General features: G+C 35.7%; 1 protein-coding gene and 1 long non-coding RNA gene across 2 annotated transcripts in view; one reads left to right on the plus strand and one right to left on the minus strand.

Annotated features, from left to right (window-relative positions):
• Positions 1 to 27,791, plus strand: part of Camta (Calmodulin-binding transcription activator) — a 1,249,189-nt gene that overhangs the window by 469,629 nt on the left and 751,769 nt on the right. The window lies entirely within an intron of this gene.
• Positions 1 to 27,791, minus strand: part of LOC145671855 (uncharacterized) — a 77,333-nt gene that overhangs the window by 35,460 nt on the left and 14,082 nt on the right. The window contains exon 2 of the long non-coding RNA XR_014128540.1: positions 4,521 to 4,634. This is a non-coding gene — a long non-coding RNA (uncharacterized LOC145671855). The remainder of the gene's footprint in view (positions 1 to 4,520; positions 4,635 to 27,791) is intronic.

Genomic DNA, 27,791 nt, shown 5'->3' on the forward strand with positions numbered 1-27,791 from the left:
AAACGCATGTAAAGATTAACAGAGTTTTCACAAATTACCGGTTCCTTGAAGCACTTAGAATGCATCATACCAATATTCTTCATTGTGTTTTGCGTCTTCCTCATCTTTCATCTCTGTTCTTTTCCTTTGTCTTGAGTCTTTTGTCTATCGTTCTATTGATAAGTTTGCTGTTGCAACATGTTTCAGATCAATTTGTTTCAGAATCGCTTCTGTGTATTCAGCTTTTGTTATTCCTAACTTCTTCAAAACCTCACATCTGATCGAAGAACCACTATTAAAACATAACAAAGCATCATAGGCAGCTATATGTATCACTCTTGCACCAGCAAATTGTGTTTTTGGACAGCAAATTGTGTTTTTGCCAAATCATGCTATTGACACTTTCGTTCGAATTCTGAACCTTGCCGTGAAGACATTTCTTGAGGAAATGTGGATGAGCAAGTGCTCGAAAAGTTGGCTTAATATGATTCATTACTGCTTCTGGTAAAGAATATTTGTGTTCGTAATGCTTCCCTGTAACTTCGTTACACCATGAATTTGTTCCCTTTGGACACTGGAATGATAATTTATTAAAATATATTGTCCAATCTAATTAATAGAATCTAATATTAGACTCAAAGCCTGATATTGTCTTGTTTGAAGTGTAGAAATCAGTCTTGGCTCCACAAGCTTGTCATTGCACTTGTAAGAGAGATGTGATTCCACAACGCTTATGCTCGTGGTCCACTACAGACATTTGACCAGAGGTACTATAAGAAACACAAGACCATGCATTTTGAATTGCTGCAGGAAACAATCTCCAATCAATGAGCCGGAAACTACTTTCATTATTAGGACAATCAGAAATGGCCAGAACTACTATCCGCAGTCACTGCAACTTTACTTCTGGAAGCACTTGCACGTCCAAAATCAAACTTTATTTTCAAAGCTCCTCTGGGCACTGTTTTATCTTCCAAATGCAATGTAAATCTGCTCCCACAACAACATTTACGTTCCTTATACACTCTTCCACTTCTTCTCATAGTCAAAAGAGATAAATTAGCGGCGCAGCCAAGTGAACAACAGCCATATATATATATAATGGAGTATATATAATGGAGAATATATATATATATATATATATATATATATATATATATATAATGGAGTATAATAAAGGAAAACAATGTTCATCTCAAACACGCATGAAACACTATTACTTAGTGCGCATGCACTGACTAGAGGCAGAAATGGTGTTGCCAATTCCTGCTATCAACAACCTCTATACAAATGAGAAAAATATTATTTTAGTAGAAAAAATAATATAAGGAAAGAACCATGCAAGAACTGAACACAGGGGGCAAGTTACACAAAAAAGTATATCTAACATTCGTTAAAATCTCACATCTTTACTCATACAAAGTATAGTTTTCCTATCTTAGACTCATAATAACCTCATAAAATTTTCAGACTGAATTGTGAAAGTTACATACTTCTAGGAAACACATATTTTGAAAAATCGAAATTTTGGCCCGTCATCGGGTACATCCACCCTTAATGGCTTTGATTGCCTTATCTCTGAACGCTCCATGTAATAAACACAAGATTCAGCAATTATTATAATAGAAAGCAGTAGATATAAAATGTGAAGCAGTGTAGTTTTTGTTTCTCAATTAATAATTGTTTCTTGATTTGTTTCTCAACTAATATCGGTCGTTTTCGATTATTTTTACAAATCAATCCATTACCGATTTCCAATATATAGAAAATGCCCCCCACTCAATAAAAGAGATTTTTTTTAAAAAAAAAAATGCTAGGACATGTGTTTATTTTTAATAAAGAGTTAATATACTGAATTTCAGCTCTCTAAGTTAAACGGCTTGTGAGATACTCAATTTTTCGCAAAAATTCGGACCTCCATCCCCTTAGGATATGTATTATAATGAAAGTAATACGCGTATAATAACTTCCCAGCTGGGATTGGGGCCTAACTATATACCAAAAGTCATTTCATTTTACTTTGCAATTTTTCCGTAATTATCACGCACACATAGTTACATTCAATTTTTGATAATTTTTGAATTTTCGTTCTTAACAATGTGAATATTCCAAACATAAATATATCACTAAAACAAATATTAACTAAAATTGTGAAACACTTGGTTTGACTTGTCTCTTTCCAGGTATTTTCCGTTCTTGTATTCAAAACATTCTTCAGAACATCGTCAAAGTGGTTGTCAGCCTTCTAGGATGCCTGTACTTCCGTTTTATTGCGGGGTATAGAAGAAAAATCTCGTCCAGTTCTTTACCAGGAGGTAATGTGCCTAAGATCATTGACACATTCCCGAGCTGGATGGCGATGCTGATACGTTGAAAAAGGAATGTAGTAGCTCGGGGATCACCAGTTTTGATCGCTATTCGATTACCAACTTCATTAATGAAATTAGATCCTTTGTGACCCCAAGACCCATTGTTTTCTATTGCTACTGTTACAAACCAATATTTGTCCAATAGGTTTGTGTAGCCTTTTGCCGTATTCTCTGTGAGCGGCAACGAGACCTGCCTGAATTGAAGAATGGGTTATGTTGGAAGGAGCAAACGTATCGGAACATGTGAAATCCCAGACTAGTGCTTTTCCATTATTCCTCGGTACCAAGGTCATGCCGTCAGGCTTTTAACACCCGCTGATACGAGGGCTCTACAAATGATATCGTTCACATTATGGTGTCGAGATTCTTTCCGCACTTTTTTTTATATATATACATAAAAGACCATGTAATCCTTTATTATCAACATATGCGTTGCAAGCAGGACAGTAGTGATGCTCACAAATATTAGCCCCTAAGCGCAGAGCTTTGGCAATACGAAAGCTATCATTAGAAAGGTGTAGACCGAGTGTGTGAGAAGGTTGGGCTTGAAGCCATGCTGCATTTTGGAGGAGGAGACAGCTAACAGCCTGGCTTTGTCATCTGGGTTATTAGTTGATTATATGAGCGAAGATAAACGAAGCTTGACTATACCTGGTAGGTTCATCCCAAACAGACTGGACATGTCTTTTGTCGTTAGATGGGTTATCCATTTCAACCAGACTAGTCCATTTATCGATGCATTCTTGTATATCTCAAATCGAGTCCAAGTCAATCTCCTGTTGAAGAAGAGATCCAATTAGTTCTCGTGAGCCATAGAATGATGCGAGGAAAGAAGGTATGGTGATATCCATGGCTCGACGAATCCCAAGGCCTCTATTCTCAACTGGTAAGAAAGCTTGTAATCATGAACTGTCTTTCAAAGAACAGTTTAGAATGGATTCCAGTCCTGTTCTAAGAGTGTGGTCGAATTTGTCAAGTAATTTATCATCCTGCCAAAAAGGGGAGCAACGGAGGAAATATAGTAATCTTGGATGTGAGAGTGAAGCTCGTAGTAAATAATAAGCGGAGTGTGCAGAAATTTTTGATAATTGAGAAAAGAAGAATTCTAAATTTGATAACTTGTCCAATAAAATGTTACCCCTTGATTCGGCAGAGATGGCAGAGCCTAAAAGTTTCGCATTGGTAGGTGATAAGAGTTTGATACCAGGTGCTACTTCGTTAAATCTTTCATAAAGGTCATGAACTTCATCGTCTCTGGCGCTCAGAAAACTCACTTCACATTTGGAAGAGTTTAGAAACAATCCAATAGATGAAGCTTATACACGAATTTTATTGAAAGCGCGTAGTACGACGTCGATATTTCCGGCTATGGTACCGTCATCTAAGCACAAGATATTTAAATCTGTGTTAATATCTTTAACAATGTGATGGATGGTTAGGTCAATTTTTTATATAATATTTCATATATTACACGTGATTCAAAAATATTTTTTCCAGTAGTTAGCTCTTAAAACTCGTAGGCTGTGTCTCAAAAGCCAAGTAGTAAGCCCTATTGCTATTATTACAATTGCAAATATCAATATCGAAAAGTGCCTGAACTTCTTTTTTCAATAGAAACAAATGAGAAAAGAAGAAAAAGGGAGGTCTTGAAGGTAAAACGTAGACAAATTCACCAGTGCTCAGAGGATGCTATCTACAATGCACTGAGCAGAATAGATCGGTGGGTTGTAATGGGTCGGTGAGTCAGAGTAGATCGGGGGTCAAAATGGGTCAGTGGGTCAGAGTAGGTCAATGTGTCAGAGTGGGTCACGGTGGGTGGTGGGTCGCAGTGGATCACGTCTTGTTGACCCACGACCCACTGACAAATGTTGACCTACTTGACTCACTAACCCACTTCATCTCTGGCACACACACATATATATATATAAGCGTTGCTTTAAACCGGCATCGCATCGCAGTTTGCTACACATAATTTCAATAATCCGCACCAATTCAATGTGCACAGTATTGCTGGAGAACTGGCCGTAGAACTAATGATGGCGAAAGGATTACGTGCATTCCGACATTTTATTGCATATGGAAATAAAGCGCCTCAATGTGCTTTCGAAGTGCAAGACCTCAACTTTTCGGAAATTAGGCAACCAGCGTCACACGGGATTTTAGCAATATTACCTTTCCTTTCCTCCTGTTGTTTCAAGGTCTGGGCAAAGGAGTTCATAAATCTCATATCTGCTAGTTATTTCGTAGCATTGACGTCGAAGCATTCCTTTGACATCGTGTTTTTCACTGAAATGAAGAAAGAAAAGCAGTTTCGGTTGTTTAAAATAAAGAAATAAATAAAATTGAAAAAGGAATTGACTCTATCATTATTTGACTACAATGTGAGTTAAAAAATTAGAACTCGATAAGGTATTAAGGAATTTTAAGGAATTGTGCCTTTATCATAAAAAAATATAGGTTCACTTAGTTGGCTGCGTAATACTAATTCCCGTTTCCGGGCGAGATTATGAATTCAGCACTTAATAAAACATCAATATGGATCCATCAAAACAACCAGATACTATCTTAATTCATCTATAGAAGAATATAATTAGTACTTATATTGTTAATAAAACATACGGCTTGCATAAGAGAGTGGAATAATGGAAGAGATATCATACAGTATACTCCGGACTATTCGGCCTAGTCTGGCGGAAGAACAGGCCGGATAACAAAGAAATAGGATAGGCCGGAGTTCTGTAAGTACTCATTGTTTGCTCTATTCATATCATTAAAAACCCTTTTTTAAAATATTAAAACCCGCTCAACGTTTTAAAAATTTATTGCAGTAGAAAATCCAAGAATAAAATTATTGTAAACACTTTATGATAAATTTTCTAATGTACTATGTCTTAATTGTAGGAAACATAAAATGATGTCCACTGTACTTACCATACAATTTTTAAAAAGCGGATGCCTAATTGGTAAATGATTTAAACTTGTTGTATGTTCATTAATAATCCACACATGTGAAAAGATAGGTCTAAAGAGTCAAAACTTATAGTTTTCAGTTTTTGAAAACATCTTTGATAGATGATTGCTTTTCCTGGACGAAGATGTATATTTATGAGGACGTTACCAGTGGAAAAGTAGTTCAAACAATATTAATTTTATTAAGGACTTTTATTTTTCTTATCTTTTTTGAACTAGGCCGAATAAACTACATACTAGGTATGACCAATTCCGGAATTGTAAAATGGATCTGGAAAGTAAAATCGGAAAAATTCCGATGTCGGTAAAATTCCAGAATTTGGAAATATCCGGAATTTAGAAAATTCCAATTTTGGAAAAAATCCAGAATTCGGAAAATTTCGGAATTTCAGAATTTCAAAATTCCTGATTTTTTCCGAATTCAGGATTTTTTCCGAAATCCAGAAAGTGAAATTTCCGATTCTGGAAAATAAATTTTCCTGAATCCGGATTCCGGAAAATTTTGGCCATCCCTACTGCGCACAGTGTTGTTCTTTTTTTAAAAAAATAATTTAAGACATCTCTTCACCATTTCTCTTTGAGAACTTCTGCATAGATAAACATTGATGAATCATTTTTTGTCCAGTTGAGTTTTTTCTTTCCCTCTTTTCAAGTCGAATGGTTATAATACCATCAGTACAGCTGCAATGTTATGGCCTTCAACAGGCAAGTGGAAGGTCAAGATAGTGAGAAGTGAGCTCCAGTACTCACATATGTTCACGTACTGTTTTTTTTTTTTTTCCCAAGAAGTCATACCTTTTAATCGGAGCTAGTTTAATAGTTGATGCCCACTGAATGGGAAGACAGTATTTACTGTAATAGGCAGATACATAACTTCACTTACAAGTCCGGTCTTTTGTTTATCGACATTTATTTCTAACCTGTAATATTTCTTAAATGATATGTATACCGACTAAATGATTTCTTTAATTTACAAAATATAGTATTTCAATCGTATAGATATTGAAGAAACTTAATTTCCTTTTAGGAACAGAGTTTCAGTTTTACTTAAAATCTTCATCTGTTTCTTCAGTGCAATTTGTAATATATCTGCGGTTTCTGAGGTAGCCAGAACAGTTTTAATTTCCTCCGAATGAAAGGAAATTAGGCGTTATAGATTTATCTACATCATTAGTTTGAAAGGAGTTCCGTACATTGTTTAAAATCAAATTCTTATCATAAAAAGCGAACAGATTCAATTAGCAAAGAATAACTTTATATGTCCAATAATTTCCCTCTAGTTAAAATATTTCTGGCAGTAGGCTCTGGCTATCCAAGGATAGTTTGTTTTGGTTAACTTTGTTTTCAATTAAAGCCTCTGCAACCGTACTTAATATAGTTTCGAATGTTAACTACAGATACCCGTAAGCTATTTCATTGCTATTTCAACAACTGTTAAAAGTTTCTTGCTTAGATAAACAAAATAACGATTTGTTACTTTGGAATAAAAATAACAAACGCGCTTCAATAGCTACAGGGTTCTTATTGTACTTTCATATAGTTGTTTGTCTTTCTCTTCCTACATTTTATCTTTCTTTCCTTTTTTTTTTTAAAAAAAAAAAAAACCTTCCTTAAAGTTTCAGTACTGTTTATCCTTAAAATGTTTTGCATACCGTATTTTGTATTTTAAAAAGAGGGAAATATTTATAATAAGAGTTCTTTTTGGTATATATATAGACCAACCTATATATACAGGGTGTTTCAAAACAACACCGACAACGTTTGGGAGGTGATTTCTGACACCAAAATAAGACGAAAAGTATAGACCAATCTGGGTGTACAAATGCTTCCTTTCGGAGTTACAGGCTGCCGAAAACATGAAAAAATGAACTTGAAAGGTCCATAGCTCCTAAACTACGAGACCTACCGTAGTCAGATCAAGACTTTATTTAGGAACTAGTATGTGCCCTATCCAAATATCCAAGTTTCAGAGTCCTGCGGTACGTCCGCAATATTTTTATAGAATTAGTTGGTGAGTACTTCGAATTATATGCCCCTAACCAAACTGCCTCTATAAAAATTATTGCGCAAGTACTTTAGGATTCAGAAGCGTGCATTTTTAGATAGTGCACGTATTAGTTCCTAAGTGAAGTCTTGACCCGACTACGGTGCGTCCCGTAGTTTTGGAGCTATGAACCTTTAAACTTCATTTTTTCACGTTTTTTCAGGTTTGTCTATACTTTTTTGTCTTATTTTGGTATCAGGAATCACTCCCCAAACGTTGTCGGTGTTGTTTTGAAACACCCGATATATGGCGCCCAGAAGATATGCCAATCTATCAAATAGTTACATCACTTCTTTCCAGATGGCAGTTAAAGTTAATAGATGTTTATTAGTGTAACAATCGATGTAACTGCTCTTGGATTCGTAGAGCAACGCTAATGATTCCAAGTTGGTCTGCAACCTTGCCACATAGTAAAAATTTAATTCCCCATAGCGGCTGAAGGAGGCAGTTATATACCATTATGTAGCATACACTCAAGGAATATATTGAAAGTAATGAGCAAAGCCTGGATTTTTATGTCCTAAGAAACAGAAAATGAGCATAAAAATTTGTATTAAAAAGTTAGAATAGCGTTTCCCAACCTGTGTGCCGCGGCACACTGGTATGCCGTGAATGGGCCGCTGGTGTGCCGCAAGGAATCGAAATAAAATTATTAATTTTATAGCAATCAAATTGCAAAACGTAGGGAAAAATGTATATTTGTATTTCACATTACTGTGAAACTCTACTATGAACCTACAATTTTAAGTTTCATTCCGGGTTACTATTCTGTACATTTCTAATTTTGAGAAAAATATTTGTTATCATTGTTATGACCATTATTGCTTCTTTATTCTTGCAGACTATTTTGTAACTTGAAAATTTAAAATATCATTCAATCCTTTCGACAAATTACCTACATTTGTGTTTTAAAAGTAAAAGAGATTTGTTTGTTGGTTCGTTATTTAGTGATTTCCTTCTTAGTACAAGGTTGGATACAGTTTTTAAAAAGAAAGCGTATTTTTAAAAACATGAGTTCAATATTTCATTGCAATTGTTTTATATTTTTAAATTAGAATGAAAAATAAGCATAATGATTTACCAAGGGGAAAACCAGTGTTCGAGCTTTCTTCTCTGTGAGAAGATCAATAATCACAGAAAAATACCGCTGTGTTTCATATTTACAAATAATAATATCTATAAGTTTGCCGAAAGAATCCAAGTAACACCCGTAGTGTGCCGCAAGTTGAAAAAGGTTGGGAAACGCTGAGTTAGAAAATATAACACTATAAGGAAAATATGCACTTAAGAAACAGGTTAAGCAGCTTATTTATTAAAGATTCACTTTGTTTACAATGTTTACTATATACAGAATGAGTTTCCATGGTACACTACTAAAAATTGTTCAAAGTTTTCTGGCGTCAAACTTCATCTATTGTCCCTTAAAATAGACCGATAATGACCTTTCAATATCAACCGTCATGATTGGACAATATTTGTACAATGGCATAGAAAGTTCAAAACATTCATCTAGAAAATATTTACTGATCCAGTACATCTACTAGTGTTAAGTAACTGCTGAAATTTGTCACTAAACCCTTGCATGTTTTATACCTTGCTCAATTTGTGTACTCATATGGTGGTGGCGAGGACTTCTGACTTTGAAGAGTTGTATTGTTTGAAACGCATGCTAGATGTAAAGAACACTTTTTATTTAGTTGTATAGTGCATACGAAACTATCTGTTTGCATATACGCATGTAAATTTCTTTTTTAAATTTGAGCCATGGTAATAAGGGACAATTAAAAGATCCAGAATTCGTCAATATACGGAAGCGAAGTGAATAATTGCTTTTTACAACTCGTCCATTGCAGTGTGGTGTCATTTAGCTATGACCGCGTCAGAGTAAGCAGGTGTTTCATAATGGCTGACAATAATATTTTGTTTCGACAACATGCTGTTAGTTTTACTTCCTTATGAAATGGAAATTCATGCTCTAAAAATTTACAATAGACTTAAACGTGCTTAAGGATGTGTGTGCAGGACTGCGAGTGGTGTTTGGTAATGGGTAAAATTTTTTAAATATAGAAACTTGAGTATCAAAGCCAGCCTAAGAGGTGCAACTTGTGAGATGGAAGGTCACCCGAAAAGGTATGTCATCTGATACATCATTGAAAAGATCATAGGAAAACAAATTTTGTAACGAAAAGTGTTTGTTGTGAGGCTCATTTTAAGAAATAGCCACCATTTAACTCTGAGCTGCTGTCATTATGATATGGTGCAGATGGAAATACTACGGCACCGAGGCAGAAAGCATACCAAAGTACAGACGACCACTGCCACTGGGCAGTATTCGCTTCCAACGAGAGCTACATGGGCGATCACTTCTTATTTTCTTGTTTGTTTCATTTCCTCCATTTGTGATTCGTAAGCACCAATGATGCTAACTGAAGTGATTTTTTTCGGGAAAGGATAAAGGGAAGTTTTATCGAAATTGGCAGCATATGTCGGATTTCCTTTAACGGCAATACGTTCAATCTAATAACACCGGTCTGCGAAATAAAACTTTTTTCTCCGGCAAAAGCTTAAAGAGGTGGTTTAGCCTAATTTAGGTGTGCTGATTTCAAATATTGAAACCGTTTTTGCATATGACGTACAGTTTTTCTGCTAGTTACAATCGATTTTTTTAATATTGCTGTAATTTCGATAGAAAACGCCATAACAGAGAATATTTGTAATTTGAATGGGACATGAGCAAATTGCAACAAATATACAAAACACTACTTTATGTAAGAGGTACAAATCTCACCACAAAAGACTGTTTTTGCCTATCACATACAGTTCGCTACTATATGAAATCAATTTTTTTCATACTGTTTTAATTTCAACACAAAGTTCACCATAATAGACAATATCTGCAATGTGAATAGAACATGATCAAATTGTAACGAATATAAAAAAGCACTACTTAATGTAACATGTTCATTGCTAGAATATTCGAATCTCACTACAAGAACACTATTTTTTGCTGCGCCTTAATGTGAATGAACACTATGTTGATTTGCGTTTGTGTTCCTGAGTAGAGTTATCTCGCACTAGACATCAACAGTAAACTGACGTCATGGAGACGTCCCATCGCCCCTGATATCTTTGTTCCATTTCTTTTGTGTTCTGATTGAACCGCTCGCCATGTTACTCGCTCAATGCTCTTATATTTGCAGGAAAATAGTCCAGATGATTGTGCGTGAACTGTAATTTTAAGCTCATGTGGCAACCTGTACAGCATGGTTTTTGGAAGTTGTACAGCATGATTTCGACAATCTGTTGGTAGTTGTCATATTTAACATTACCCAGGAATTTAGTGGAAATATCTTTGAATGATTCCCATGCCTATGTTTCGTTCATTGTCGTAGTGAATGTAGGATCCTTCATAAGCTTCCGAATTTGGGGGCCGTCAAAAACATCTTCCTTAATTTTGGCATCCGACAGTCCTTGAAATTTCTGATAGAGGTATCGAAAGCAGTAACTATTTCTACCCAAATTCTTAACGTACTGGTTCATAATTCTCAGTTTCATATATAAAGTGGGCAATAACACGTGTTCAGGATCAATTAATCCACGATTTCCAATGTTTTTTGCTCCTGACACGAACTGTTTCCTCTTGCGCCACTCAGAAACTAACCAGTATCTATCCTTGTCCCGAGAATCCCACTCACACAGAAAACACGGGAACTTTGTATAACCTGGTTGCTGTCCCAATATGATACTGCACACTTTTAAATCACAGCATAGTCACCATCTGTGTTCATTGTATTTCAGTTTCTGCAAAACTATAGATAAATTGTGATAGTTTTCACGAAGAGATGTTGAATGAGCGACTGTCACTGAAGCAAGTTTATTCCCGTTGTGCAGAAGAACACCTTTCAGACTTCTTTTATTCGAATCAGTAAATAGACGCCAGTCCTTTGCTTGGTAAGCTATTCCAAGACGACGAAGCAAGCCAGGGATATCACAGCAAAACTCAAGTTCTTCTTCTTGAACAAAAAAAAAAAAAAAAAAAAAAAAAAAAAAAAAAAAAAAAAAAAAAAAACTGCCGATTTCTCTCTTTTAATCTTGATTTGAAAGTTCACTCTTTTCTTTAGTGAGGCCTAGGTCACGCACCAAATCATTTAAATCACACTGATTATAAAGACGTAGAGTTTTATCTTCAACATCCGGTATAAAGGTATCATCATCACCATCCTTCGCACTTGAAAATGACGAAGACACACATTTTGGTAACTGTATTGGTGATTTTGGGACAGGAATATCGGGTCGATGTGGTACGGGGGTTATGTTACGTACTATATGTAAGAAATATAGTACGGTAATAATTTGTGGTGATACTAACATTGACTGGCTGGTTCAATCAAGAGAAAAAACAAAATGTCAAAATATATTAGATATGTTTGGGTTGCAGCCTCTTATCAGAGAACCAACTAGAGGGAAAACTGCGTTAGATCAAATAATAATAAGTAAACAATACACAGAGTCGGTTACCTCTTTGAATATCTTTAAGCCAGGCTTTTCTGACCATGATGCAATAATAGGGCAAATATACACATCTCAAATATTCGTACCTACTCAATCAGAAGTTATAACAAAAAGATGTTTCTCAAAAACTAATATTAATTACTTTCTACACTTGCTAGCACAAGAAACCTGGCACAAAATATATGAAATTGGTGATACGGATGGTAAATTTAACTTTTTTGTAGATACATTTCTCTTTCACTTCAATATTGCGTTTCCCAGAAAGAACTACAGTAAGGTTAGGTTGGGGAAACCATGGGTCACTATAGGAATTAGGACTTCTAAACTCAAACTACTTGAGTTATCAGAAAAACTAAAAACGTGTAAAGATGTAACACCTCAATTTATTGAATATGTAAAATACTATAGGAAGACATACAAAAGAGTCATACGAACAGCAAAACTTTTACACAGTACAAATTACATCTTAGCAGCGAGAAACAAAAGTAAAGCTATGTGGAAATTAATTAATGGTAAGATGAATAAGGTAAAAACAACAGGAATTGATGCAATAAAAGTAAACTCTCAAGTAGTATGTAACCCAGATAAGATTGCAAATCATTTTAATAAATATTTCTTAACTTTAGAAACATTTAACCCAATCAAAATAGCTCATCAAGAAAATAACTCTAAGCTACAGAGCGGAATAACTAAGTCGCTTTTCCTGAAACCAGCTACACCAGAGGAAATCTTACAAATAATAAAAAGCTTAAAAAGCTCCAGCTCTCCAGGTTGGGATGAAGTGCCATCCATGATTGTAAAGGAAAGTTCTCTTCTTATTGCACATAAACTTTGTCATATAATAAATCATTCATTTTTGACAGGAATTTTTCCTACGCGGCTTAAGTTAGCTAGAGTTACACCTGTGTATAAAAAGGGAAGTAAATTGGAGTTAAATAATTATCGTCCTATTTCAGTTTTGTCGTGCTTTTCTAAAATATTTGAGTTAGCAAGGAAAGCACGACTAAATAACTTTTTCCTTTTAAATAATATAATATCCACAAGTCAACACGGGTTTCAAAGCCAGAAGTCAACCAACACTGCAATCTTTAATTTCATCTCTGATGTAGCAATGGATATAAATAAAGGAAAGCATGTAATTGGTATTTTTGTTGATTTATCTAAGGCGTTCGATTCTATAGACCATGGTATTTTGCTAGAAAAATTGTATTCTTATGGCATCAGAGGTGTGGCAAACAATTGGATAAAGTCGTATTTATCTGAACGTAGTCAAACTGTTGGCATCTGTAAAGAGGTAAATGGCAGAAGAACAATGTTTAAATCATCTTTAATGAAAGTAACAAAAGGAGTACCACAAGGATCAATATTGGGACCTCTTTTGTTTGTTGTATATATTAATGATTTGGTTAATAGTCTAGGCTGTGTGAAGTCAACATTGTATGCTGATGACATAAATGTTCTTGTCAGTGGAGACTCAGTAAATGAAGCAGAAAGGCTCACTACAAAGACGCTAACAAAAATTATTAGTTGGTTAAACATAAATAAATTAACTATGAATTTAGGAAAAACTAACATTGTCAAATTTCGATTCCCGGGCCAAAGAAATGAACTTGTACCAATAACTGTAGGCACTGTAGAATTATGTCAAACACCATCTATTAAATTTCTAGGAGTATATGTTAATGAAGATTTAACATGGAATACTCATGTTGAATACATTAATACTAAACTCAGTTCACTCTGCTTTGCATTCCGTAGGTTGCAAGGTAGTTTGTGCAAGGAAGCTGTCATGTCCTTATACTATAGCAAAGTTTTTTCAATAATAAACTATGGTGTTATATTTTGGGGGAATTCGAGAATAAGTGCTAGTACATTCCGAATACAGAAAAAAATTATTAGAATAATGTTAAGTATGCCTGAACGATCCTCATGTAAAAATATTTTTAAAAAGTATAAATTATTGACATTACCTAGTTTATATATATATCGCACAATTATGTATGTAATCGAGCACAAGGATTTATTTACTTTAGCTAATACGATTCACTCATACAATACTAGGCAGAATTGTAATATGTATACTATCCAACAGAATTATGCAAATTTTAGCAAAACTGTGTATATGAATTGTATAAAATTATATAACAAATTACCAGCAAAGTATAAGAACATTAACGAAAAACGGATATTCAGAAATACTCTGTTAGAATTATTGTTGGAAAAAAGCTATTACTCTGTGGAAACTTATCTTACTGATAATATATAGAGAATGTAAATCATATCTGACAACTGTAATGCTTAATTGAGGATTGTCCTCATTTGTAAGCTATAAACAGGCAAATAAATATGAATATGAATATGAATATGAATATGAATATGGCTGATGGAAGGCTCGGATACACAATGTGCTTTTTATAGAGATGTTCTCGGGATATTAGCCAGGTGAAGTCCGACGATAGAGTGGACGTTTCAAGAACGATCTCAGTTCTTGAAACGTCGGCTCTATCGTCGGACTTCACCTGGCTGATATCCCGAGAACATTTCTATAATATTCGCCGCCAGGAAAGCTTCAATTCTAATGTGCTTTTTGTTTTCGCATTGAAACTGGACACTTTACATACACAAAAATAACAGTCGTCAACATGATTTCTTTGATCACCTAACTTCATGTTAAAATATGCCAAGTTCAAGCTTTTTATAAATGGCGTAATATTTCGCTTCTGGCTTTTAATTATATAATGCCCACATATATAACAGAAAGAGTTTGGATTGTTCACACATTTTTGCCTCCGAACATCACTGCCACTTGCCATTTTTAACACAAACTCACTCACGGACATTGTTGCCAACTCTTATTGGTAAAATGTCGCTAAATTCGGCTTCGAAAGTCGCCTGAAAGTCTCCAAAAACATATATTTACCGAATTTAAGCTTAAAAGCGATCTCTCGGAACTCGAAATCCGCTAGATTTAGCGACTAGTCGCTAAGATCGGCAACACTGCTCATGGATGGACTTCAAGTGCGCGTTGTAACTTGTAGAAAAAGATGTGATACACGTTCCCAGAATCCCTCAGGCAAAAGAACTTGGCGCATTGACCTTGTCTGGCACTACGCATCCGTGAACTACAACTTTTATATTTGTTGTTCAGGTGTTACTTGATAGTTACCTAATCGCCTCCGAAACAGAGGACATATTTTATCTCAGACATGTCCATACCTGCATTTCATACACCCAATCCAAACCTTATTTACAAAAACGAAGCTTCATTAGCATAAATATGAGAAGGACTTGTGATAAATCTGTATGTGATACGAAACAACGTATTATTTTTTACATAACGTAACTAAATCTAACACATAAAGTTACTTTTTCTGGAAAATCTTCGCAGGCCGGTGTAAACCGTGCTTCGAATAATCCACGCTAACAACTTTCTCTATAATTGGAAAGTAAACATAATGGGTTATCAGTAAGCACGAAATCAGTGTTAATTTTCATATTATGGATCGAAGTATTCACGTCGTTATCGGCAAAGTCCATGTGGCTTGTGGAGTAGTTTAATCATGTGTAACTCTCAAAAATCAAGCGCCAGAGAACATATTCTCTGGTATTTAGGAAAAGAGAAAGAAAAAATCAATTGAATAAAATATAGTAAAATACCGATAAACAATCCACTTCCAAACACGATGCACAAAATATATGAAAAATAATCCGGAGGATGATGGCTTCTCTTGTGTTGTAGTGCTTCCGGTAAAGTGGTTCCTTTATCTTGGTGAAAAAGTTGTCACGAAGTCCCTGAAAATTTTATTGTGTACTGCGCTCACGTGCTATTTCAATCTTGATGCACGCACATTCTTCGTCTTTCCGAATCGTACTGTTATGGCATTTCTACTTTCCCCGCTCCACTTTATGGCACTGTTAGTTTTGACTGAATAACACACAATCGTTACCATTCGCCACATTCCATCGCCTCACATTTCCTATCACTTATGGAACTCATATAGCGCTGAGACAGAGCACTCAGACAGGAAAACAGTATTGCCACTACTTGTGATCCAATCTATGTAGAAACCTATTAACCTTGCATTTCGTAGTTTGAGATCGTTTATTTGTGTAAGTTTACTATAATACATATTAACAAGTTAATTTGAAAGGTGTTGTGGCAGTCAGCTCTTTCTATCGTTCTGGCTCTAGCAAACGTTATAGTGTATACGTTTATTTATGATTGAAAACAGCATGTACTCACTTATTGCAATCAGAAGTGTTGCCTCCTTTTTGGTTCTTTTTCTGGCTTCTCTGACCACATTTGTGTCTTCGGCCAATCAAAGAAATTTGTAGTTCTCATTTCACCTCTCTACATATTTTTTTTCTGTATTCCTTGTGATGTTATTTTGGCAAGTGTGTCTTCGTGCATTTTCATAGATCATGCGAATAGAGGAATTTGTTGACTAGATCATAAATGACCAGTTACGTTTTAGAAGATATTTATATCTTGCCTAATGCTATGTTGAACATTTTTATTCAAATCTGGAATATCTTTTATTAAACAAAAAATAAAAAAAATACACCCGCTTCTGCCAATCTTCTGTCTTTATGCATTATGGTTCTTAAGTGAAATTTTTGGCGGTGCATTACAACTGATGAATTATTATTTCTAGCTTGATAATGCACGTTAAACTGAAGAATTCTTGGTTATCGTATCGTTTGTAAGTACTTTATTTCTCCTTTTCTAATCATAAATTCGTTGCCTCTTAATTCAAGCAGCTTGTCAAATGTAATCACGATGCTGTGAACAACAAGCTATCTGTTCTAAATCAGTAAGCAAGCTTGTCCCTAAAGCTGTCATTTCCTCTCTATTTTTCTCTTTAATATCCCTTTGACAAGTTGATGATCGATCTCAGACATTTATTCTTTGCTTTGTCTATATTTTGTACCCTTTATGAGCTTTTTTTCTTAGATGATAGTAATGAATGACTTTTATTTAACAATTACTCTTACAAGTAATGTTCTTTTTTTTGTGGAACTGCACATGGAGATTGGTACCGATACGGCTAATAACAATTCTGAGCTGTTTCCGTTTGATTGTATCGAAAATTTTTATCCTCATTCAAAAATTGTACATTTTTTATATTATGAAAAATGACTATGGGTCTTTATCGCCATTACTAATTAATTTTTTCCATATTCATGAATTGTACGTGACATACCCTAGGTTGGGATCGCTGGCAACTAGGGTTGCGCAAAGATGACACGAGCCAGCAATCTTCCAATAGAAACAAACGCAGTTTTCGAGACGAGACATCGCTCTTACGACACATTTTTCGAAACAAGACAGTCTTAATTCTTGTCTCGTGTTTATCTCTAGTGGTGACCATTAGGCTGGCAATTGTAAGAGCCTTTGGTTTCTGGTTCGAATCCTCTTGAGATAATGGATGTTATGTATTTTCCGTTTATAATTTATTCCACTGTCATTAATTATTTCTTATCTCTGCTTCAGCCTATAGGTCAGAAATGTGGGACGACATTCAGTTCATACAATATATATATATATATATATATATATATATATATATATATATATATATATATATATATATATATATATATATATATATAAATCATGACCACCTTAGATGTAGGTGTATAATGTACACAAATTACAAGAGTCAGTATATTTGATACTGAGGAGCAGACTAAAATTTTACGTACAGGAATGTGCGTGTTTACGGCTAATGAAATTACAGAGACCTTTACAGGAATTTAACCATAACTGAGCGTCATTGTCCATCGAGCGTTATTCATCATCTCCAAGATTTCGACCCCCGAATCAAATACGGATGAATTCCTGTGAATATCTCTTGTAATATTTATATGTTTATTATTCCATTTTCATCTTGATAGAATAAAGAACTTCATGATTGTATGGAGACAAGTATTGCTAAAATTAAATTTGTATTTTATGATGTCTGTTAAGCTGGAATACATATACTACAACTGCCGTTAACTACCTGAATTTTGGAAATACCTTCAAAGTTTCTTTTATGACAGATAGCGTGTTTCAGTATACTTTATATAACATTTTTTTTCTTGAGTTTTCTGTAAGAAAATATCGTCTGTTAATATTACAGACGTTTCTCCCTGTTAGCAGTGTATAGTGCCATTAGCGTTAAGAATGTTTTGTTTTTCCCTCATGATTGATCTTATGTTAGCATGTAAATTGGAGTCCATAATTAATGGTGGCATAGTTCTTGCTTCTCAGCATTTCACCTAAAGTTAGTTTGAGATAAGAAATCCGAATGTTGGCATCTTGCCAGGTATACAGTGTTGGCATGCAAATGAAGCTTACTTGCTTTCACGCAGAAACCTTGCACAGTTAAGGTCGAATCAGTGCTTTTATTTATTATTATTCTTTTTTTGTGGGACAAGAAAGAAAGAATGAAGTTTGTTATGTTTTTTACTGTTGAGCTCTGTTTTTAGAAATAGTCTACATACTTTGGTTGCCATATTCCCTTTTACAACAACTATTCTACTTTGTGTTATTTTTAATGCTTTCGTGAAGAAGTCTCCATGTTTCATGAAGAGGTTTCCATGTTTCTTTTATTATTGACAGTGTTTCTTATGTACTAAATAATTAGTGTCCAGATTGCGGAAAAAAACATCCTTCATTGACTTTTTAACATATCTTTATTGTTAGTACGAGGGATGCGCACGAGACAAGATTTGAGGCTGTCTCGTCTCGAAAATGTGCTGTAAAAGCAATGTCTCGACTCGAAAAATATATATTTCTCTATTGGAAGAGCTGTGTCTCGACTAGGGATGGGCAAAACCGGTTTTTATAGAAAACGAAAACCGTTTCTATAAAAACCGAAACCCGAAAAACCGACATTTCGGTTTTCTCCAAAACCGGTTTAGTTTTCAGCGAAACTGATTTCGGTGAAAATTTTTCGAAAACACATAACTATTTCTGTGGAAATGGATTTGGTTTCCGGAGAACAACGAAACACCATTCTGGTCAGAAACAGAACAAATTTTGGAAAAAACCGGAATCGGTTTTGAAGAAAACCGAAACCGGTTTCGGTGAAAAACCACAACCGTTTTTTTTGAAAATTTTCAAAAACCGGTTTCGGTTTTTCTAAAAACCGAAAACCAAAAAAAAAAACGGTTTTTGTGCCCACCACTAGTCTCGACTCGAATTTTGTCAGGAAAATTCTGTCTCGACTCGTCTCGTGCGCATCCCTAGTTAGTACGGTACACCATAGTCTAGTAGTTGGACTCACGTCCACGTGGTCCCGGGTTCGATTCCCGGTCGGTTCCTCCCAATTTTCGGTGTCCACCCAGAGTCTTGAGGCAAACTGGGGAATCACGTGAATGATAGTCGCGACGGGCACTAAGCCTAGAAAGCTCCTAACCAGGTGCTCGTCGCTAGGTTGGACGTAGTTCAGACAGTCGCAGACAGATGGCATTGGAGCGGCTCAGTTCCTTTAATGGGTTGTTATGCCAAGTGGTTTGGTTTTGGTTATTGTTAGTACACATTGCATTGACTTTCTTTTTAGTAGGTTTGCTCCAGCTATTTCCTCCTAATTCTAGCAATTAGTGCACTATTTTAGAAAAAAATTGACAATGTTCAAATCTCTGGTGGCCAACTCGCGAACCAAAGATCTACACAAAATACAAGGCAAGTCAAAATGATGGACCCGATTTCAGATTTTTTTCTATGAAATCTAATAAACATGTGTTATTGTGAGACAGGTGCTTCAAAAGGTTAAATTTCGAAGTTTAGTTTCCGCATAGTGTTCCCACTTTCTACCACTAAGGCCTACCGCTCACTGGCGACAAAACAGTTGCGCAACTATTTTGTCGCTGTCGCCTAGAGTCAGCAACTGCGCGACGACAAAACATTTTTGTTGCCAAACCCTTGCTCACTGACGACGGCAACAAAAAAGTTGCCGGGTATTTGATACTACAATTTGACGGGATTAGATACAGTACGATGGACTTTGAAGAATGTGCTATTGTTTGGGCACTAATGCTGAATTTAAGAAGGAACAAAAGAAGAAAAATGAAATACTTGGGTACTCCTATGTACAGTGAGAGATTGCTGAAGAAAAAATTTTACACGCTATATAGTGAAAAGAACTATTTTTCTTAAAATGTTCATCCATGGGTCTGGAGAAAAATAATCTCAAAATTGGATGGATTGAGCGTCCTCAAAGATCTATTAGAGATATATTCTGGCGTAGACACCTTTTACATAGTTATGAGAGATAGTTCTTTGTCAGTTCACACTCGGAATAAGCGTGCATAGGTTTTTTGGTGTGTTGAAGTTCAAAGCAGGACATGAGTGTCCTGCGAATCACTTCTTCGAAAGAGGGACACCCATCTGAAATGCGGAACTAAATAATTTGAAGAGATTAACAATGAGGGAGGGGGATGGGCTCAGACGACATAACATTATTATAACAAGATCTTCTAAAATGTTTTTGCTTTTTTATAAGTAAGCAAAAAATTATCCTAAATACGCCAATGCTGTCAAACTTTTGAAGGTAGCGTGAATGAGGGACAAGAAAATAACAGCATTGTATATACATCGTAAATAACTACACTGGTGTCCAAAAAGATAGCATAATCCTAGTCCACAGCCAAAAAGATAGCAGAATCCAAGTTCACATGGACCAAACATAACTGACTGGTCCTAGGCATCCAAAACGTGGACACCTGCGTGAAAAAAAGTGTGCAAGGGAAGAAGAAAACACACAACACACAGTCCCAACACCTTTATTTGACAAAACTCACCATAGTTGAAAATGACCCAATGTGTGTGGCCAGAAGACAAATGAGTTTGTGGTGGATCAAGAACATCAATAAGGTGTGTGGTAACACCGCACGGCTACACAGGCTGCACAACGTCGTTCCATGCTTCCGATCACTTCGTTAATGAGGTACATCGGTATCCTTGGCCACTCTGCCCGAAAAGTAGTACAGAGGTCCGGAAGCGTTCGTTGTGAGGGCTGTCGGGCTGCAATCCGCCTTCCCAATTCATCCCAGACATTTTCTATTGGATTCATGTCTGGGGACCGTGCAGGCCACGGCATGCGTCGAATATCTTCCTCCTCCCAAAAATCATCCACCACACCTGCCCGATGACGTGCGTTGTTATCCATGAATATGAATGATGGTCCAACTGCACCCCGAAACAGTCTCACATACAGTTCCAGCACCTCATCACGCTATCTCTGGCAAGTCAAAGTACCGCCCTGAAAGACGTGTAGGTCAATACGGCCATTCAGCATGATGCCTGCTCAAAACCATCACACCCCCACCCCAAAGTTGGTCCCCTTCAATGATATTCTGCGGGTTGTAGCGCGTCCCTTGTTCTCTCCATATCAGTGTCTGTCGAGAATCTGACTGCAAGCTGAATCACGACTTATCCGAGAATAGAATGTGACCCCACTGTTCCATAGTCCAATGCCTGTGTTCTTGGCTCCACCTCAAGCGGGCTCTGCGCTGCACACGAGAGGGACACACACGACGGGGCGTATTGTGTAAAGACCAACCTCATGCAGTCGCCGGTACACCGTTTATCTTGAAACACGTGCTCCTGTAGCAGTTGCAAGTTCTGCTGACAGTTTCTGTGCTGACATCGACCGAGTCAGACGTTCTCGTACTGACAGATACCGGTCCTGTCGAGGGGTTATGACTCTTGGGCGACCCGGAATTGGTGCACGTGCGATGTTGCAGTGGAAACCTGTGCCACAGCCGCGAGATCACACTTTGTGATACATGCAGTGTTCTGGACACCTCCGTTCGTGTTTGCCCAGCTTCCAGCCGTCCGATTATCCTGTCCAACAAGACAGGGTCTAACGTGAGTCCTTAGGCATGTTGAAGCCTTCACGACGCACTAACACTATTGCCAACACGTCTGCTTTGCACACGACTCAGCAATCGACTGTGGTGTGTTATGGTGTGTTATCAGTTCTTCTTTGGACATTTCTCTTCTCTCCTTCCAGCAGCCCTTGTATGACCTTCAATACTCTTTCTTCTGTGCGACAAGGTCAGTTCTGATCGCACTGTTCTATGACGGCTGTATGCCGCTGTTCCCATTGTGTGTTCCCACTTACCCCCACCACAGCACCCTATAACTCCAAAGGGAAGCATTTGTGTACCTAGGTTGGTCTATACTTTTTGTCTTATCGTGGTGTCAGGAATCATCTCCCAAACGTTGTCGGTGTTGTTTTGAAACACCCTGTATAACCTAATGAACAATGTACACAAATAATTGCTGACTGGAATTTTGAAAGCAAGAAGCAAGACTCAGTTGATGTTTGGATAATAAAATCTTACAGTTATTTCAATAATCAAAAACAAACAGAACACGTTATAGTTTTAAAAAGAGGGCGTGGCGATAGTGAAGATACGACAGCCAGAATATTTCTCTATATCTATTGGGAATTTTGAAGAACATTTCGCGACCCCAGAATAAGATTCTCACAGCTTAAAAATAGGTTTTAAATTGCTATCAAGTTTTAATGTGTAACAAGTATAATTTGTAATGTATTAAATTTTTTTTCTTTACAATAATTAATATTCTGTGTATTGAAATAACGTTCAGTTCCCCTCCTTCCAAACAGAAAAGATAATCAAGTCTTTTAGATGCAACGATTTTTCCTTACCTGTAAAATTGATATTTTTGAGTTATGGTAGTCTTATTGTGGGGGTACGATTTATGAAACACCAAATGCTGTGAAGTATGTAAGTGAACCCCCAACTCATGCATTAAATATTAATAATAAAAGTCGTTTTGCAAAATAAAATTTATTTACTCATGAAGTAGAATACATTTATGACTTTTATAGATTTTCAGTTATTAAATGTGTTTCTTCCTTTTCTTTTCTCTCATTCATATATATGAGATGTATATATATATATATATATATATATATATATATATATATATATATATATATATATATATAATATGCATATGTATGTGTGTGTGTTCTTGCATAACTGTGGAACGCTTGGAGCAATTTCAACCAACCTTGGTACACATTTAACTTACAACCTGAAAAGAAATACTGTGATAAGACACCCTAGTTCCGCTGACAAAGTGTCAAACAGCCTCTAACTTCGTACGTAAAAGAATGTTCGTTGCCTGTACAACAGAGGTAACAATTTTCTTTGAAGTGCGTATCCTACGGGAGAAATGGGTTCAAATACTTTCTATAAACATTATTCTTCCTATGCGAAGAATGGACATTTTAGCTAGTTCAGATAAGAACTAAGGTCTAATAAGAGACTGCTTATCATTAAGAAGGTTAAGTTGGTCGTACTTTTGTGGAAGAAGGAGAACTATGCTGTATGACTATATTTCTACGCCGTAGTTTCCAACAACGGCATTACCAGTAGCGTTTTGTGGTCTTTAAAAACAGCGATTGCAGTATCGAAAATATGTGTGCACACGCTTACGTGCTTCCTGCTTCCGAGTATATTTCAATATTTAAAAAATATGAACACAAAATTACGATCTATTTTGTCATAGTTTTTGAATTAAGTTTACATTGGTTATTATTGCCATAAAATTCAATTAGTATTCACTTTCAAATATAAGGGGCAATTAGTGCTTATTCTTAAGTTTAAAAGTTCAAAGAGAACTACTACATCAATCTTATTAAATACTATTTTAATAAAATATATTATGTATTGTAAGACATAAAATGTATTTTAATAATTTCGTTACGTATGTCATTTTTGGAATTAATAGCTCTACCAAGACAACAACGCATGGTACTTTACTTTCTATAGCAATCGCGTCTGATAGATAGTACAATAATTTGAACACACTATTTTTTTCTGACTACTTCAGTTGGATTTCTGATTATTTCTAAGACAGTGGCTCCATTTTTGTTATGTATTCGTGTTTGTATCCAATAATGAATGTGAAAAATGAAAGGAATTTTGTTCCTACACAAAGAAAATTAGAGGAACTCTGGAGACTGGTGACGAAATAGGAATAAAATGGAATAGTTCTGATGTAAAAAATTTGCGGAAGATTCAGTTCACAGTTTAAAAGTTGTGCGAAGAATTAGTGATAATAGTAAGTTCGTTTAAGGTAAACACAGTATAGTTCATTAATACTTGTGCAAACTCTGTAAAATAAGAATACTATCTTTTCCAGAGTCTTTGATGATATAAGGTAGTCCCGTTCTCATGCAACTCAAAATATCAAGAATTAATCTTTTAAAAGTGTGAAAAGGTGGGTGAAAAACTGATTAGAATGACTTTTTATGTCTGATTGCTATTTGCTAATTTTAGATATTTTATCGTAGACTTCATTGAGACACTAGTTAGTACAAAACCAACAATGTACGCACTTCTATTTTTCATAGGGACATTACTGATATTGTATTAAATTAATCATGACAATTGAAAATTTTATCTACCACAATATGTTGTGTTTTTCGTGGTGCATAGTTGTGTAGAAATGTTTCATTTTCACATTTCACTTATGCTGAAGACTAACCATTTTTCTGAGTATAATTACATTATGAAAATCCGGTCCGTTATCACTGGTTGTGTTCTATCGGACAACAGACATTATGGGTTATTGCCCGACAACTTAATTTCCGCTGCAATGAACTACATTGAAGCACGTATATAGAAATAGCATTCTATTTCTTCCTGCAGGTTTTCTATACGCCAGTTAGAATATGTTGTAGATGTCGTTTTAACGATTCAAATCAACATAAACGAATTAAGTTGGCGTTAGAGCATTTTTCAGGCATGTCATGAAAGGAAATACGTAACATGGATTTCAGTTTTCTGCTCGATATCATGATAAAACCGGAGGGCTGAACTGGTGGTATGGTCCATGTGGGTCTGCAGTTATTACACCTTAAAGGTGCCTGTCTGGTTTTGCTGTTACGTCTAAGAAGTATTTGAATATATAGATTACAATAAACAGGTATCATACATGTTCAGTTTAATTTGTGGGACCCAAGAAATAGTTTTGGAAGTGCTTATGTTCCAGTAATTAACAGCAATTTCTTTCATTTATGTAGTATTAAGTTCTGTTTGTTAGGGGTTCATATGTTAGAATAGGATTAAAGAGAAAGTGTGCTATTTTTAAGCAGCTACACTTATGTGGCATTTAAACAAAAATATAAATAAAAAGAGAGGAACATGGGTTAATGGTATTTTAGTTAGGCCTCGTCTTTCCTGCACTCGTTTTTTTTTTCCGTCTGTGAAAGTGATGAAATGCTTAAACGTTATCATTAATTACTTAGTATGACAGCAGAATCGCTAAGGAAGAAACATCGCCGAGGACTTTGTTAAATCTCACCCCGCTAAAACAAAATGTCTTTTAGTTGTGATGCAAGGATAACATCTACTGCAGCGAGATGAATAGCAAGCAAGGAAGTCTCAAGAAAGAAGTTTTTTTTTTTATTTATTTTTTTTTTATTTTGGTAGAACACAGACTCTTTTGTGACAAGCTTTTAGTTAGTTTTCATTTTTCCCTCGTTGAGAGTCGCTTGTTTTTTTTTTTAGGTTCTTTTATATTTAATGCCTTTGTTTTTCTTCCAAGCTAAGGGAGTTTCACATAATTGTCACTGGGATGTAAAAAGTCCTTCTTGTAGATAACGATGAAGAAAAAGAAAGAATTGTAGCCCTTGCTATCTTTTTTGGGTTATGGCCAGCTGGATGGCAAAAAATCCCTTTTTTTTTGTTTTCAAGACAAAAAAGTAAAATAAGAGAAAAGGGAATAAAGATATATTTTTCTCTAGTTTCACCTCTCTCCGTCTTCCAGAGAACAAAGTAAGCAACTGGCACGGCTATAGTAGCAGTAGTAGTAATGATTTTTCGTGAAAGTAATTTCTTACTTTTTCTTGGTCGATGCTTTCGTTCTTTTAGTTCTCCATTAAAAACACACACCTTTACCTTTTTATCTTTCTTCTCTTATCTTTTTTTTTAAAAAAAATAAAATTCTTTCTTTTTTCGAAGTCGCGCGAAATTAGCCATTGTGATTGGTCGATTTTCCAATTTCCAGGCACAAAAGTTTAATTACCTTCCTTCCTTTAAGCTTTGCTGCGAAAATGGTTCCGTATGGAATGGTTACAATAAATCGAAGAAGAGACCGTCTTTTCGTAAGCGACGTATAATTGATAAAGAGGATTTCTTGGTAGCCAAATATTTATTTATTTTTAATAAGGACAATGTAATTACAGAAGGTAATTAAAAATTTAATTTCTAATAATAGTGTATAAACTCAGAACTATAAGAGAAGATGGGAAAATACAGGTACTGATTACCATATAACATCATACACAATACAGTAGACTTTCGAGTATCCGGTCTAATGTGGAAGAAGGGCAGGCCGGATAACAAAAAAGCCGGACAGGCCGATATTCTATGTAGTACACTGTAGTACACTTAAAAAACATTAAGCATATTCCGAGAACAATTTACGAATACAGAACTGTACGTGCAGGAACAGCGGCAAGCGTGCTGTATTGAGGTCTGTTGCACACTGACGAAACAATGAACAAGGAGCAGAACGCTGCTCTTTTCCAGTCACAACTTGTATTTTGCACACAACACGAAAGAGGATCGTAGCAGATGCCCACTTTCAATGCCTTGGCATTGTTGCCAATGCAACGCTTTGCCTTCCCAGTGTGACCACCGCTAGTAGTTTCGTACTAGATCTAGTACCTTTTATAATATTTTAGTGTTCTAGTACGTTCACCAACAAATTACGTAGTACTTTTCTCCTGTTCTTTTCTCATAAATACATTTGGGACAGAAAAAGAAATCTCATGAAAATTTGGCAATGTACGAAAATTTCACTGTTCCTGTTAACCTTTTCTCTTTTTTTGCTTGTTGTTTTTTCAACAGTGTTATTTACAAGAGCGGAAGTGGAACATACTTGCCGCCCAATCGTCTCCTCCAACGAGAAGGATTTCTGGCAGTGGTTAGTTGTTTCTCACTTGATAATTCTTAGGGCTCGGGAAACGGGATGATGGACCTGGTGCTTCTTTATGAATCGCAGCAAATGCTTTTGGAGCAAATGTTATGGTGGGGGAAAGAAAGTGAACCATGTAGCATGTAAAGTCTATGTTTGGAGGGTGTAAGTGGTTTGCACGGTTTGTATCGAATATTGACTGTGAAAAAATTAAAGTTGGAGGTTCATTCACGAATGTGGGGATCACTTCCCACCTACAGAAAGGGGGAACTGCCGGAAACCTAATAAAATATTAACATCGTAAAATGTCACAAATAGGGTAAAACGGGAGCAGATAAAATTTTAGTACTTTTTCCCCAGATCTAGTACTTCTTTTTCTGCATAGGTTAGTACGAAATATTTTAGCTGAGTGGTCACACTGTGCCTTCCTCATTATGATAAAAGAAAACAAGGCCGGATAGTTGCAAGTCGGATACTCGAGAGTGTATTGTAGTTATATGTTGCATTCAAAGAATACCAACTTTTCCCGCGAAGTCAACAATGTTCAAGGAAGACATATGTAAATACTTCTTGTTCATTCCGTTGACAATAACTATGTTACTGTGACAGCATTCGATTAATTAACAACTAGAGAGTGGTTGCTAATACTATCTTCACGGTATTTCTGCTGATAAGAAAGTTGGTTTAGTTTGTAGTACTACTACATATAAGCAAGCTTATAAAACCCATCCGTATTTTGTACATTTAAAAACTTGACCGTCTAATCCATTTTTGTTAATAATGTGGCGTTCCTTAAGGATACCTCTTATCACCGTTGCTTTACACCTTTTCCAGACCGATTTTTTGTTGTACAGTTACTAAGTAGTAAATACTTACTGTATCTCCTTCAGCAGGTGATACTATTATAGTAGAATATGATAAAACAACTTAAGGTATTAATTCTTTTGTACAATGGTGTAGTCGT

Source organism: Thermobia domestica, chromosome 15 (assembly GCF_964235325.1).
Source record: "Thermobia domestica chromosome 15, izTheDome1.hap1.1, whole genome shotgun sequence".
In the NCBI taxonomy this organism is placed as follows: Eukaryota; Metazoa; Arthropoda; class Insecta; order Zygentoma; family Lepismatidae; genus Thermobia; species Thermobia domestica.